Source organism: Atractosteus spatula, chromosome 1 (genome assembly GCF_055471065.1).
Source record: "Atractosteus spatula isolate fAtrSpa1 chromosome 1, fAtrSpa1.hap1, whole genome shotgun sequence".
Classification (NCBI taxonomy): domain Eukaryota; kingdom Metazoa; phylum Chordata; class Actinopteri; order Semionotiformes; family Lepisosteidae; genus Atractosteus; species Atractosteus spatula.
The window spans coordinates 11,060,649-11,075,770 of NC_142706.1; the positions used below are offsets into that span (position 1 = coordinate 11,060,649).

General features: G+C 41.0%; 1 protein-coding gene across 7 annotated transcripts in view; it reads left to right on the forward strand.

The window, feature by feature from the left end:
* Positions 1-15,122, forward strand: part of rbm47 (RNA binding motif protein 47) — a 59,624-nt gene that overhangs the window by 12,146 nt on the left and 32,356 nt on the right. Inside the window, exon 1 of one of the 7 annotated variants that reach the window (XM_088910225.1) lies at positions 13,260-13,333. The exons of the other annotated variants lie outside the window; for them this stretch is intronic. The gene's annotated coding sequence lies outside the window, so the exon portion shown is untranslated. Of the gene's footprint in view, positions 1-13,259; positions 13,334-15,122 lie in introns of those variants that run through there. 7 annotated transcript variants of the gene reach the window in all.

Here is a 15,122-nt window from a genome sequence, read left to right on the forward strand (position 1 = left end):
TGGGGGGAACCACTGTGTCTTCTGTTTTTTGCTATTGACAGTTTTTTAATCACAGCTAAATTGTTTGCAGTTTTCTATTTTTAGGTGTGTTTTAAAATTTTCAATCAGCTGTTATAAGGGGTGTCGAGAGTCAGTTCAGGTGTGTTAGCTAGAATGAAATGGATTCGATTTAAATAGAAGGGAAAGACACACTCCTCATGAGATTTTGGTAGAAAGACATTATCACCTGAGCCTGTTCCACCGTCTATTAAGAACTATTTAGTCATAAACAAGGCAAATTATTTAATGATCAAGTTGAGGAGAGACGTTCTGACTTGCTTGAAACAACACAATTTAACTAGAGTATTTTGTATTGTTGTAATGTTGAGATCAATTACACAAGTCAATTAACACCGCTGAGGAAGTGCCCAGCTGCAACAAAAACCAGAAGACAAAGTCCCTTAGGACTAGGGCTGGGAACCAGTGTCCTAACTGGTTTCCACCTCTCTTCTCAAGCTGCCCTGATTGAAATTGTCGTAAAATGCGTAGGAATGGAGCTTGCGCAGACCAGGGCTCAATAACAGCACTGTACAGGATGAGCCTGAATTTTGAGGCTCGGTGTGGAGATTGTGTTTCTCTGTTTAGCGTCTGGTTGTGTGTTAGTTAACGTGTGCACTGTTCATGCAGTTCAGTTACATGTTCTCAGTTACTTGATGGGTACTGGCGCTACTGGAAAGGGCTGGTAAAAACAGAACGTGAGATGTACAAACCTCAAACACAGCTACCACAACACTGCGGTCTTGGTGTCTATTTACACGAAAACATGTTGACATGTAAGCAATAAATAAAGTTGAATATCTTCAAATATTTTGCAACTCATCACAATTCATATTTTCCCATACACTGCTGTGGAAGACGTTTTTGTTGTTAACAAAGACCTCTTGAAAAAGTAAAAAAAAAACATTTGGGATGCTCGTGTTTGTTAAGGGAGAGAAGGGTGTTTATGAAAGGGAGCCACATACTGTATTAAAAAATAAAATTCGGGCTGTGCTTCAGGATTTAGGCTACACAGTGCAAATGTTATGAGTGATGGTGAAGCAGGATGGTGTTGTTGAAGCAAGAGCGGGTGCCACTTTCAGATCGACAGAATTTCAGAGCTGTCTTCCCAAGTGTCTGAGGAATGTGTGTTTTGTGTCAAGAGAAGGATGTGTAAATTAGCTACATTCCCAGCCTCCTGGTGTTAAAAGGCCCAGGTAATGAGGGATAAAATCCCCACTTGGGCTTGACATCCTCTTAGTGGTCTAGTTGATGACAATTCTGGTGACTCGACTGCCTTGAGTTGCTGCCTGGAGAACTCGGCTCTCCCAAATCACAACAGGCCCAGTCCTCTCTGATCTGGGTTATACGCAGTTTTGATCTTAGCAGTACCCCTTGCACTCTTGAAGCTATAGGTTCTTTCACTGTCGTGGAAACTCCTAATCCTCTTAGCCTTCACAAAGTTTCTACAAACAAGCGCTTGTTTGGGCTAAACTATTTAATTAGTTCAGTCACATGCATTGATTCTGTAATGACGGAATTATCTGGAGCAGAATGACCCCCTAATAGCGTGGCAGAGATTAGAATGGATGCAGTGATTCCAAGTCTCCCCTTAAAATTAAAAAAACAATATTAAATATTAAAAAACACTGATGTTACCCCCAGCAATGATGAATCTCACTGTCAAAAAAGTGACAGAAATTAGCACAGGCAATTTGATCAGTTCTGATTTTTATTAGTTCCACAAAATTGACCATCATTTTTCCACTTAGTGCTTTTTCTATTCAGAGGACTAGCCTGTAAAAAAACAACTGCGTTATATGAAAAGGGAGAATCTGTCAGAAAAGAGCAAAGAGAAGACATGTTTCTGTCTTTTATTTACACTCAAGTCTCAGAAAGTGTGACAGAGAACCTAGGATGAGGCAATACCCTTTTGCGAAACCTCAGAGGTCATGTTTAACAAAGTGAGCAGTTGACTTAGCCATTCATTGCTTAAGTTGTCAGTTCATTGCCAAGTGTAATTCACTTACTCAACTTCAGAGTGACGTTGTGCTTCTGTTTCAAAGACAAGAAGATAAACAATGATGCTACACATGCTGCAACCTGGCCCATATCTGTGAAGGCCTAACCAGTGTCTGTTAATTCATTTTTTTATGCAATGCTCATGCTGTATCAACACAACTCTGGTCTCACCCTGCTGCACGCTCTGTTCTGTGTCCAGATACTGTACTGCTATTCTTTTCTTGGACGAAGCGAGTTTTGTGTTGTTTTACGAATGCATGTTCAGCATGACCTTGTGTCCAAATATCAAAAAGAGAAACTACTGTGGTTTTCCAACCGGAACAGGTCTCTGCAGGAAGCGCAGGTGAGACGGTACAGAGCAAAGATTGCTTGGAGTCACCAGGGCTAGGTCTCCAGCCAGCTATTACTGGGACTGCCCAATGCTCAGCAGCCAGCACACAAATATCTAAGTGCTGTCACGATTGGGAGAGTCTGCTGTCGTTTCCTTAGTGAGCCCATGGAGCAGCTACCCTCTGTGTCTGGCCATGTGCTCACAATCTGGAGGTGATACCGGCCTGGATGGGCCCTGTAGACTTGGATGGACCCTGTAATGAGAGCAGCTGTCACGCTGAGCTGTCTTTGTCCTTTCGAGCATCCGAGGAGCAGCTGTAAGTGTTACAGTTTGGAGGATTCAAAGAGAAAAGCGTGGGGCTGCTTGCACGCCGGTGAAGTGCAGGCATTTGCACCAGATCTGCCGCAGCTTGAGCAACAGAAACTTGGGATCTCTTCAAGTACTCTTAAAAAAGGCCCCTCAGTGCAATAGCTCCTCCATCTGACTATCGGTCTCACTGTTCTTGCTGTGGAGCTCGTGATTTTGTAAAAGCAGCGGACAGTGCGTTTCGGAGTGGGTGGTGAGCGAAGGGTTATGGCTGTGGGCAAGCTGTCTGAAAGTGAAGGACACGCCACCTGAAAGATGTTGAGAGACTAGTGCAGAATTCATAGAGAACGGTACAAAATGCATTTTGCATTTTATGTCACTAAGACTTACAAACTATCCTCTTCTAATCTGTAAATCTCTTCTAATCTCTATTTTATACTCTAAACTTTATATTAAGGGAAGCCGGACACAAAATCTTCAAACGTACTGTGAAAAATCAATGCTAATTGGAGTTTTTTTAGCTTTAGTTGCCTAAAACACAGCTTAAGCTGCTCGATTTCATAACACAACAGAAGACCCAATAATATCTTACTCTTCATTAGGTTGCATCAATCTCAAAGTGCATGCTGTCACTGAGTCACTGAAAATGTGAAAAACATCTTTTCAAGGAATTTTATTCACTGTACTAATTATACTTTATTTTATTTACATTCATAAATTTACATTCAAATAGCGCTTTACAAATGAAATAATTAAATCCTTGAAACATTCCTGCATTTGCAAATTGAATTACCTGTAAAGATCCACTTTAGGCTATAAAACACAAATAAATATCAACCTGATCCTTAATTAGGCTACTTTTATTGCATGGAGAAGTACTAGACAACAGGGTCCTAGATGTCACTATCCATCATTGGTAATTGACTTTTGATGGCCCAAACCCCATAGTGTGTTTTTGTGTTCAGGGTGTTAATGGTGACTGGGAAGCAGGAATCCCTTTAAAGCTGAATTAGTTTCTCTCTGGGATCTGGACCTGATCTCTGAACAGATGATCTCAGGGTAACAAAACTGTCAAGGAATATATTTTCTGACTCTTAAGGGCTGGTTTCTGCCAGAACCTATTTGTATTTGTGGCTCTTTTGAGCTGAGAGAAATACTACCATGATATGTACCAAGCAGAAGTGCTTATCCCATCTTTCTGTATATATATATTGGGTGCATGCAGGCTGTGTGTCTGGATTTTAGCAGATTTTAGCTTTAAAGAATGCACTTAACCCAAATGAATGTTGATGCAGTCTGACGTTATCGGGAGGCAGTCTGTATGCCTGGGATTTTCTTTTAAAGGGACATGTTGTTTCATTATAAAGCAGTTCTGGGTGGTTAAGAAGCTCAAGATCTATGGTCCCAGTAAACTACATTGGATAGGCTGTTTGTGTCAAAGTAGAGGCATTATAGAGAACAGCTCAGTGCCTAGACTTTCTTTGGAACCACAACTCTGTCTTTTGAGTTCATAGGTTCCTTCTGCCACAGTGGAAAAGAACATCAGTACTGTTATTAATACATTATAGTGATATCAGCCATTTCTCATAGTGGTCAGGGTTCCAGTCTTCAATAAGCACCATTTAAAAATTTTTGTTCGAAAGGTTTACAGGATTTGACTACTATAACTGTTTAGGTTAAAAAAGCTAGACATTTTTTATTTTTCTTCTCTTCTCCTTTTATGCTCAAGCAACATTGCTGTCTTCTCTACCTTTATGTGTTGAGTACTGATTCAATTAGCTCCTGTCTAGGAGGAGGTGAGTGTGGGAGTGTCTTATAGTAACTAACATATTCCTGCTTATATAAATACAGTTCAAACTCCGTGCAGCGACTGCTCACAAACAAAGGTGAAGCAAAGACATTGACTGAAAACCAAATCAAAACATACTAGGTAGCACTTTTCTTAGTACATTGTAACTGAAATCTTTCTAAACTGAAAAAAACGAATAGTACATGTGAAGTTTCAGATGGTCACGAGTGGATTATCCTTGCACATGGCAATTTTTTTCTTAATCCTACAGTTGTACACAGCCTATTCAGTATTAACCCCTATAGAGAACTTTCCTGTTGGGAAAAAAAAATCAGTTCTCAATGTGTACGCTACAGGTGTCAGTCGTTAGAGGAGGATTATTTGTAATTAAAAGAAATGATTTTGTTAGGAATGCAATCTAGAGTGGCGTTTTAAGTAACAGATTTCCTTCCATATGACTGGTCTTTACTGGATGGTGCCCCAGTGAGGTGTTATTAGAATTGCTATGCCTGGCTGGTATGTATAGTATTAAAAATAGGTACTGCCATGCCTGGATTAGCTGAAAGAAACTGGCTTGTGTCTAATATCAGCTATTATTTTGTGAACCTTTATGAAGTACTCTGTTCCTTACGGAAGCACAGGAAAAAAAATATTTAATGTGGTATCTCATAATGACATTATCTCAGAAGTTCCTTAACCTGTCAAGTGCCAAATTCATGGACCGCAAGTTTTAATTTATGCATAATTGTGGGCAAGATCTGAAAAATCAAATTAAAAGTTTTTCTTAAAGGTTAATTGAGATGCCCTTCTTCTCCTTATGTGTTGGTATTCTATGCTTAACTCATACTGTACTTACCTAAAACACTTGTTCAAGAAATTATACATTTTTATATTTCAAATAATCATTTACGCACATTGTTACTCAAATTTAACAAAAACAATTGGTTAAAAATATCATAGGGTCACATTCATGTGGTTTAATTAGGGATAACTACAATGCTGTGGCAATTTGGGGAAGATTGCAGTGGGTGCTCTGTAAAATTTTAAACTGTGCCCACTTACAGCTAATAAAGACGTCCTCAGTCTTTAGAGGTTATTGTTGTCTAGTTGAAGTCTCTCAGAGAGACGGTGTGGGTAAGAAACCACCTTTCCTCCACAGTTCAAGTAAAATAAAAAAACAGTTCTCAAACCAGTCATACTGGTTTGATCTGTTAATTACCATGGTTAATTGCCACATCACAGCGAAATTCGAGAGAAAGAATTAAATCTGATCTCAAACAGCTTTTCCCACGTGTGTGTCCCTGCTCTCTTCCTCATGCCCTTCCGTACACCTGCCCTGGGGTTCGTCTGCCATGGGGTAGTTTTCTTGAGCCTACACCCCTGGTCATGACTTTACACCAGTAGTGGTTGCAGGCTGTGGTCACTGGGGGTGTTTAGAATGGCAAAGTCAAAAGCTGGTGAATGCAGGACAGATTGTATGAAATGTCTGCCTTTGTGCGTGCTTCGGTAAACAGGTTCTGCCTCTCGGGGTGAACTGAAGAGTGGAGGGATTATCTTGCACAACAGCGGAGAGCACAACTAAAAAAAGTGAGAGATCTGCTTCTCGTCCACCGCAGGTTTAAGGTGCCAGTTTAAGAGATATGTAACCCCAGTTCAGACAGTCTCTTTTGGGCAAACCCAGATATGTTCCCAGCAGGAAGATTTCATACATCTGAGCACTTCACGGCTCAGAATGATCAGTTTTCTACGCTTGACCTAACATGTTGAGAACACAATTGTTTTTCTTTTATCTCAACTTTCCTTTCAATTTCATTTTACCATTACATGTACTCATTTCTGAAAGGGCTCTTCGCAATACCAGGCTAAGCTGTGAAATTATCTTAATGGTACAGAATGGGAAATATAATTGGTTTGAAACATAAAAGATATTCTCTTAATTGTTATAACTTTGCTGTGTCTGATTTGTAGTGTCACCTTTAAGCTTTAGGTTACCTCCGCAGGGTGTGAGGGGATTACTATGCAGTTTTGGAGTCTACGTCTGCAGTTACCTTTCTCTCTTTCCTTGTTTGGGGGAAACAGTTTTGTCCCCGGTGTGGCCTTTACTGGTTTCATTAGTGACAGGAGGTTCTTACTGGGTCTGTGTAAACTCCAGTCTGTGCAGCGAGAAGAGAAGATGGTGTGATTTTAAAAGCAGGGAGAGTACAATTAGTTATTAGTTTGTGTTGGGTTTGACCAGGTGTCCATCAAAGAGACTGGACACGTGTAGAGAATGGAGATGGAGGAGAGAGGAGGAGGCGGCTCACACCTGTAGTACAGGGAAACCAAGAACATCTCCACCCCACCTAGTTGTGCAAAAGGCCTAAACTGAAATGAAAACTCATCAACCCCCCCAGGGCTTGCTCAGTGTTTGACCAATTCAAGGAATATGCGAGATGAAATATTGTACAAAACCAAGAGAAATATAGTGGTGGGAAGAACTATCACAGTGTAGTATTTTGCATCCATGCCTAATACACATACTGTACATTTACAGTAAGTACATGCATATGCAAAATACAAAAAGAGACTGAAGGAGAGAGAATCAGTGGAAGTAAATGGAAACCCATGGTGTATTGAGCAACTATTTATCCTGGCCGGCTCCTTGAACAGCACAAGCAAATAAAAATGGGGCTAATATTATACAGTGCTTCCTTTAGCCTGATGCAGGAGTACTCTGACACACTGCATGTGCAGGATCAGCAGTGCATATCTGATTAAATAGAAATTGGGTTACCTTGGCTGCGTTGTGCAGGAACTGGATGAAAGAGAGTCCACACCTGCTCGGCAAGGTTAGTATCCAGTGACTGGCCAGGCAATGATAATGTGATCTGTGCCACTTCCATCTTTGCATTGCACAGGCTGTGGGAGATAGATGGCCAACCATCTTCCTTAAATTATTTGGGATTTGTTTTATATGGTGATGGAATACATGTATATAAGCACTAAGGAGTATTTAGCACCTTAGACATTTTTTTACTTGCTTCCACAAACATCATGGTGAGCCCCCTTTTAAGTATCCTTGAATTGTTACAGCCTTCCTGTTTCTAGCATAGGTTTCTGCAGGCTGGAGCTAAACTTCCTCTGACTTGTACAGTATCTCTGCTCTTACAAGTGGCAGTCATGCTATCATTTGGCTGCCGCATCCTGTCTGAATCACAGGAGGCATCTTATTATCGATTTGAAGCCTCTGTAGAAGGGAAGTTTATTACCATGGCAGTCTGAATTCCTAGAACGAACGATAGCCCAAATAACGAGACCCAACAGACAGCAAGCTTTGACTATCGCTAAAAATAATTTGTTTAGGTTTCACTGAGTACTGATATCAGTTCTAATTTGCAAATCCTTTAAAAGCTAGAGTTAGAATAGGATACCTTGAATATTCCATTCATTGGGTTTAACACAAACCTAGCTGTATTTAAAGCATATGACTAAGGCAAGCCTGATGAAACAGCCAATCAACTGCTGTTGAAGGTTCAGTCAACAGCTATGGAGTTATAAGGGAATTCAAGACTAACAACCACTTGTTAAGCTGGAACTCAGTTACAAAGTTACAACAACTGCTCAGGACGAAAATCCCTTTAAGGTAAGATACGTTGCTTAAACCGTTGTCTATCTTCAAGTTTTCTCACTTTCCAAATTGAAAGAAAAGGGGCAGTTTGACTTATTGCATCGACATGTTCTGATCATAGCATGCTGATGTAGTAAAGTACAAACATACTACCATATTTGCCAGCAGCAGCATTATCACTGTCCAATCTCTTCTGATCTCAGAAGATAACCAAGGCCATGTCACATGGTGTGTAGGAGGTGCCTTCATTTGAAAAAGACATTATACTGAGGTCTGGACTAACTGATCATTGAAGTACCTGTCACCTGCTGTTCATTTCGTTAGTGCACTCAAGGCTTGATTTGGAAACCAACCCTAACTTAATTTGTGAGGCAAATTCTTGCTTCTCCATCTGATCTGCTGTGCAGTGGGGCTGCTGGCCACATGTCACCCAGGTGTGTCCTGCATGTCTGCAGTGGATGAAGTGGTTCCCTTCCTGTCTGTTAAGTGCTCTGGGATGAAAACCACTATGCACTGTACAATCAAGGACTTATTATTACTCTGGACTACATTAGTCATTCAAGAACTTATGCAGTGGAGACATTAATGCCTTAAAGGTCACGAGCAAAATGAAAACAATGTTGTGTTTAGTGTTGTTTCTAAGGATAACCAATTTTTAAGAGTCTGGGATGAAGTGTTGCCACGGACGCCAGTGTTTTGTCAAATGTCCTTTCAGTGCATCATTTTGCTTTTTAGCACAGTTATTCATGAGTCGCGTAGTTCTTCACCTGAAGCGTGGGAGCTCTGTAACAGCCAACTGAACCCTTTTGTTCATTATCATGAGTAAACATTATGGAATAACGTCGGAAATCTTATCACAAATGTTCTTTAGTCTTCATGCACACTGACATTAAAATCTCTGTATGTTGTTCTAGTGTTAGAGCAAGTACTCACAACTCTGAGCCTGGAGTGTCAGTTTTTCACAGTATATTCAAAATATTTGGGGTCCCCAGCAAAGTAATAGTAAAACTACTTCTCTTGCTATAGACTACAGATGCTGGCTTGGGCCGTTATGCCAGATAAAGACACTACAGTCCCTGCTGAAGCAAACCAAGTATCCGCTGTCTGTCATTCTTAAAACAGGAGAATGATGGAAAATTTATTCATTTCTGTGCAGTGGGCTGAGTGCCTCTCTTCTCAGGTGCTAGCACAATGCTCCTATTAAAACGGCACTCTTTGATTACAAAGAGGAGTTGACAAATGAAAACTATGTCATGAATTTTCCACAAAAGCTCAGGCATTAAGAAGCAACAAGCAATGTGAATGTGAAACCAGAAGGTATTTCTGTGGGTGTCATGACTGTTGTTGCATCAACTGCTGTAAAAACAAAAACACAGTAGCAATGATGGGGTACAGAGAATGATGAAAGTCACTGTTGTGCTCTCAGGATGGGTTCATTTACTGGACTTTTGAGAAAGTGCTTTCATGTTTCAGTATGTTCTGTACTTAGACTTTGATCAGCATTTTTTGAATAACATTGCTTGAAATGTAGCAGATGCAATGACAAGCTGTGCTGTGGAGAATATGAACACTTGATAAGAACAACCTTTCTTTTAGCTGGGTCCTGACCTCTAAGGAATATAATGGAAAATAACTGGATTGAATTGAATTGATACTGCAAGACAGTTAGCACATCGTGTTTTTAACAATGTTTAAAGTTGGTTTTTTTTTCCCAGCTCTGTCAACTCTGAACGTTTAACAAGTACCTACTAGCTCTGGTAGTCCATCAGCAGTTACACAACTGGTTTTAAAATGGTTGCTTCTGTGGGAACGGCCTTTTTTATTCAAGGACTGAATATATCTTACTGTGTGCCATCAAGGCATAAATCACTGCTGCTCCACAGACTTACTGCCTTGGGACCACACAATAAAGCAATATAAGGTGGAGAGGTTAAGAAAACTGCATTGCTTATCCTTATCAGGCCTCCCTGATCTTCTCAGCCAAGTACCGAGTGGCTCCATTGCACTGGACTTTGTTCTTCAGAGCTGAGAGTTACAAAAAAAATTCCACTTCAAACTCCATGTCCAGTGAACCACATATGAATAAAGAGGCGGCTAAGAAAATAATTCCTTCAAATCAGTGACAGGAAAGGAAACACTGATGTTTAAAAGAAGGATCTGTAATAACTGTAAGTGATTTTTACTTCCCTTGTTTGTCTTTATTTTTTCTAGTGTTTTGTTTTTTACCTCTGGTCTTTCGTGACAATTAAGAAAAATCCCCGAAAGAGTCCACCCAGCGTCAGCGGACGTTTCCATCTTGTCTAAGGTTGTGAGGCTGTCTTAGGTGCGGCAGATTCTCTTCAGCGTGTTTCAGTGTAAAGGGAACATGTATCTTGAGTATTTTCCATTTCACAGCCTTAGAGGGAAACTTGCAGGAGTTACGGTTAAGCATAGAAAATCAGAACTGAGGAGGATACAAATCTTATCTTCTTCTTGATTGGGCTGTTCTAGAGGTTGAGCAGAACCTTCATGGCATCTCATGTCAAACCAGCTCATAGCGTGAAACTGCTACACAATGAGGTTTGGAGCCACTCTTTGCTTTTGGCCTTTGGAGTGCCATGAATAGGAAAAGGCAGTAGTTACAGATCCTTCTCCTCATGTCACCCCAGAAACACCGCAGAGCACAACCCCGTTGATTCTGATTTACATGCAAGTACAGTCAGTTTCCGATATGAAGTCTATTACTCTAGGAGACATTAGGTGAGAGCAGAAACTCATTAATGATGTCATCACTCAGCCTGCATCGCTTACACATTAAGCATGAATCTACTGCTGGGCACGCTCGTTTTGATTAAAAAAAGCAAGGAGGAAGAATGATCAAAAATGGTTTTGATCAGTTGTAGGAAGTCACTAATCTTAATTTAAATTCACTTAAAAAAGTGACTCCCTCTTCACTCCTATGCAGGGGACCCCTGTTATGTTCTATAGTCATGAAGTACCATGCTTATACCTGTACAATGCATTTACTTTGCCTGTCCCTGGTTGTCCCACAGTCTGGATAATGTTTTACCACACCTCTCCATGCTTGATCACATTTTTGCCATGATATCAGTTCTGTATTTCCTAGGTGTTAGTCTGCTCCCTTCAGAAACTCAGCAAATGCTTAGTTCTCCACGGAGGAAGAGGCTTACACCAAGCCTGTTAATCTTTCACCCATTCGGCCTACTGAGTGCTGGCCTTAGCCCACTGCCTGACGGCAGACACTAAGGATTCTTGGAAAATGTGAGCAGACCAATGCAACAAAAAAAAACACTTTTAATTAGTAGTTATAAAGTAAGAAAATTGATTAAGCAACATTATTTACACTCAAAGAACATAACTGTGTCAGACCCACCAGATTAGTGTAAGTGCCTACTGTGAGAATGAACTTGTCATTTCATGTGCTGTATCTGCTATCTACTGGAGATGGGATTGCACAAGCCACAATGATATCTCCCCAAGATAATCTATTCATTCATTTCCAGCATCAGCTCCACATTATGCTGTAATGAATGATCTGAAGTAGTTATTCACTCCTGAAGAGCCGCAGAGTCTTCTGAAATTTGATCCACCTGAGGCCCTAATGACTTAATTGAAAGTCATTAAGTCATTGACTTCACAGGTTAAAATATTCACTGTGTCCAGCTGTTTTGCCCCAGTGCAGAGTTTCAGTTCTTTAACCCTATTATTATTAGCCCTGCATAGGGTAATAGTAACCCTGAGTGGCCCGTGTGTTTCCAGTACCAGGAGAGGGGTAAATGGTGCACAGTAATGGGACTGTCCCATAATGTTTTAGTCCTCTGGAAGGCTCTCTCAGCCCAAACAGTGCTTTCTCATTACTTACTCCATTGTTCTAACAGTTTTCCTCCACTGAGAATGCTTCTTCAAGAGTGCCATTGTTTCTGTTACTTGTGTTGAATATCACAAAAAGTATCCCAACTACAACCTTGAGCAGTTTCCCAACAGTCTGTATATGATTACAGAAAAGAAATAATGAAAATAATGTGGAACAATGTGTGGAAAATCAGAGCAGGCCGGTCTTGACTGACTCCTACACTGTTTCCTTGCACTTTGTATGGGATTGGGTTGCTCATAATCCCAGTAACTCAGGCCCTCCCTATTTGTTAACGTGTTCCTGGACATATGTGTTCATGACATAAAGAGTGTGCAAGACACACACTCAGGACACACACTCAACATGCTGGCATGTTGAAGAAGGACATCATCAGTTTCAGTATTTATTTTAATGTGACATAGATTCCTTTAAAAGGATATTAGAAGCCACTGTGTATTTACAAAATCCCAATTAAGCAAAACATAATCATTGCCTTCTGGGCATAGAATGGTTTTTGTCATTATTAACCAGAATCAATTGAAGTATTTCAGTTATCATTCTTGCACTCCAAGGGAACTAAACTGTTTTGTTTTTTGTTTTTCCGGGGAAGCTGAACCAGTAATCTTTTAGAAAGGGGGGTTTTATTCACATTGAATCGTAAGGGAAATGACACCTACCAACTCTTCCATATCGACGTGATTCTTTGAATTCGGTTGCAATGTGAAAATGAACACTTATGAGAACTTCTTTGATTTTCAGTCTTCCTCGAAACAAAGATACTGCAAGAAAAGAAGAAACAAGGGAATCCAGCACATTGTGTCCTATATCAGCAGCTGTTTCTTTGTAGCTTTTCATTCATGCACATGTTTGTGGGTGTGAAGTGCTTCCAGACACATATTCAAAGCAAAGTGGCTCTTCTTCCAGGCACTTTCCGCCTTTATATTCTACTTAAAGGTGACTGTCTCTGGACATAATCACAAGAACAATGGAAAGGACTGAAGTGATTATATCGACACCACTCAAATCGTTTTATCACTTTCAGGTCAGAGAGTTCAGAGGTCTACCGCTAAAATGAACAGTGCTGTGTTTTACTTCACCCGTTGGGTCAAGAAATGCCTTCAGAAACTTAAAGAGCGAATGAGCATCACTCCCTCCCCTTACACACACATGTCCTCCTCCTCAAATCTCAGAACTTTGGTCCTTCATTGATATCAGGGAGGGGAGGGGAGTGGGGGGCGGACCGGCCTCAAGGAAAGAAACCACACCTCTTTTTACACTGTGTCAACAAGGTAGGACCTTGTCTCTTTGAAGCCTGTGGGCAGCTGATACAGGTTGGTTGGCTGTAGAGGCTGAGAGAGGTGTGCAGCACAAAGCCCAGAAAGCCTGTGTGTGTCAGTCCTGTGGGAACAGGTATGGTACTGGTTTTCTCTTGGTTTCCTGTGACATTGATAGTTTATCGAGGTTTACAGCGGCATTCACTGGAGCCTTGCTCCTCTATTTATGCTTCCTCGGTGACTGTATTTTTCAAGGAGGGCTCGTCCTTTCCCGGGCCTCAGTGGTCCGTTTTAACTCTAGAGGTCAAGCGTTCAAGAGCAGGGTGTGCTGGCGATCTCTGTCCAGACCTGTCACGAGGCGAGTTCCACAGACCTCGGTTGGCTTGCTGACGGCGTCTGTGTCCTTCACATAACCTTGGCGTGCCAACCATGTAATCGAACACATTGCGTCGCAACGGAATTACCAGCACACACCCCTCCCCCCCCAAAAAAAAAGGGTCAGAGAATGGCATGTCTTATTTTGAGGGGGAGTTTTGTGTCTCCATTTGAAAACAAAAGGATTTGAAAGCACAGGTTCCGGTTACTGACAGGGGTTCGAAAGTCTGTCTCGTGGCACTTACCGGAGGTGTATGACCAATGGAATGGTACAAAATATACTGTTATCTTACATGTCAGTGGCAGGACTGACTTGCAAATGCCTGACTTGAGCACCTCTGAGGATGCCAGAGTGGAGAGCTGGAATCTCGTTAAATTCAACCTGCCTTACAATTCTGTTTTTCACATCGATCGTGTCAAAAGCGGTGTGGAAATGTACTGCGCAACAAGGCAGGCCTACAGAGGAGCCGTTGCGTGTGTTTCTGAGCTTCCTTTGCTCTCAAGCCAAAGTTCAAACGTCATCACTTTGCAGTTACAGAAAATAGTTAACACTTGCCTTTTTTGTTATTGCTCTAGCATAACAAAACGTTACAGGAGATGGATATAGGAGACCATTACAGATGTGTATAAAAGCTTTTATTTTATTTTAATTAATTTGTTGTGCTTGTGTTTACCTCCTATTCTAGATAACCTTTACGATTCTAGCATTTACAGTAGGTGTGAATGTGACTGTTCTTGCTTATATACAGTATGTCTTATTTTCTTACTAGCTGAATGTTTTTACATCATTTGAACAATATTGAATATTGAGTACAGAAAATGTTTTGTGCATATAAATTAAGCCATCTTTGGTTAAGAAGAAAGTAATACTTTTACAGGTAATTCCTCTTTGAATGTACTTGCTGTATATAGTTTTTTTCTGGTGGTGGGGGAGTTCCTGGTTGTGTGGAGTTGTCCTTGTGATTCTTACTCTTAACTGTATTTGCACTAGGGGTGGGCCAGGGAGTTTGCTGTGAGCCTTGTAAAATATTTACTAGAAGAACCGAGTACCTAATCTGAAGGGCATTTTCACTCCAGGAATTGAGGAAGGAGAACAATCATTTTTCAAGGGGGATTAACAATTACATAGTAATACAAACTACAAATCCTTCATTAACTTATCTGGATATGTAATTCTATACATAGAAGAACAGAGTAAGAATTCTGGGGGAAAACCAGTGTTTATAAAAAGCGTTCCAGTCTCACACAGCATTCGTGACTTTCATGGTGAAGGCCTCTCCTGTGAATCACTCTAGCTGGATACAGAGGCAGAGGGAAGGGTGAAAGAGTTCGGAGTGCAGGAGCGAGAGATAACAAAGAAGAGAAAGATGATGGAGTGGCGACAGAGGAGATGATTTTTAAAGTGAAGAGCTGCACAAGAGAAGTTTCACTCTCTTGAAAAGGCCAGTTGTCAGCAGTGGGGCGCGGGCTGGATTTGGCAGGGAAGAAGAAGGTGCTCCGAGGGGCGAGATGGGTCTGTTATAATTGTTAGGAATGAGTTGGGACTGTAC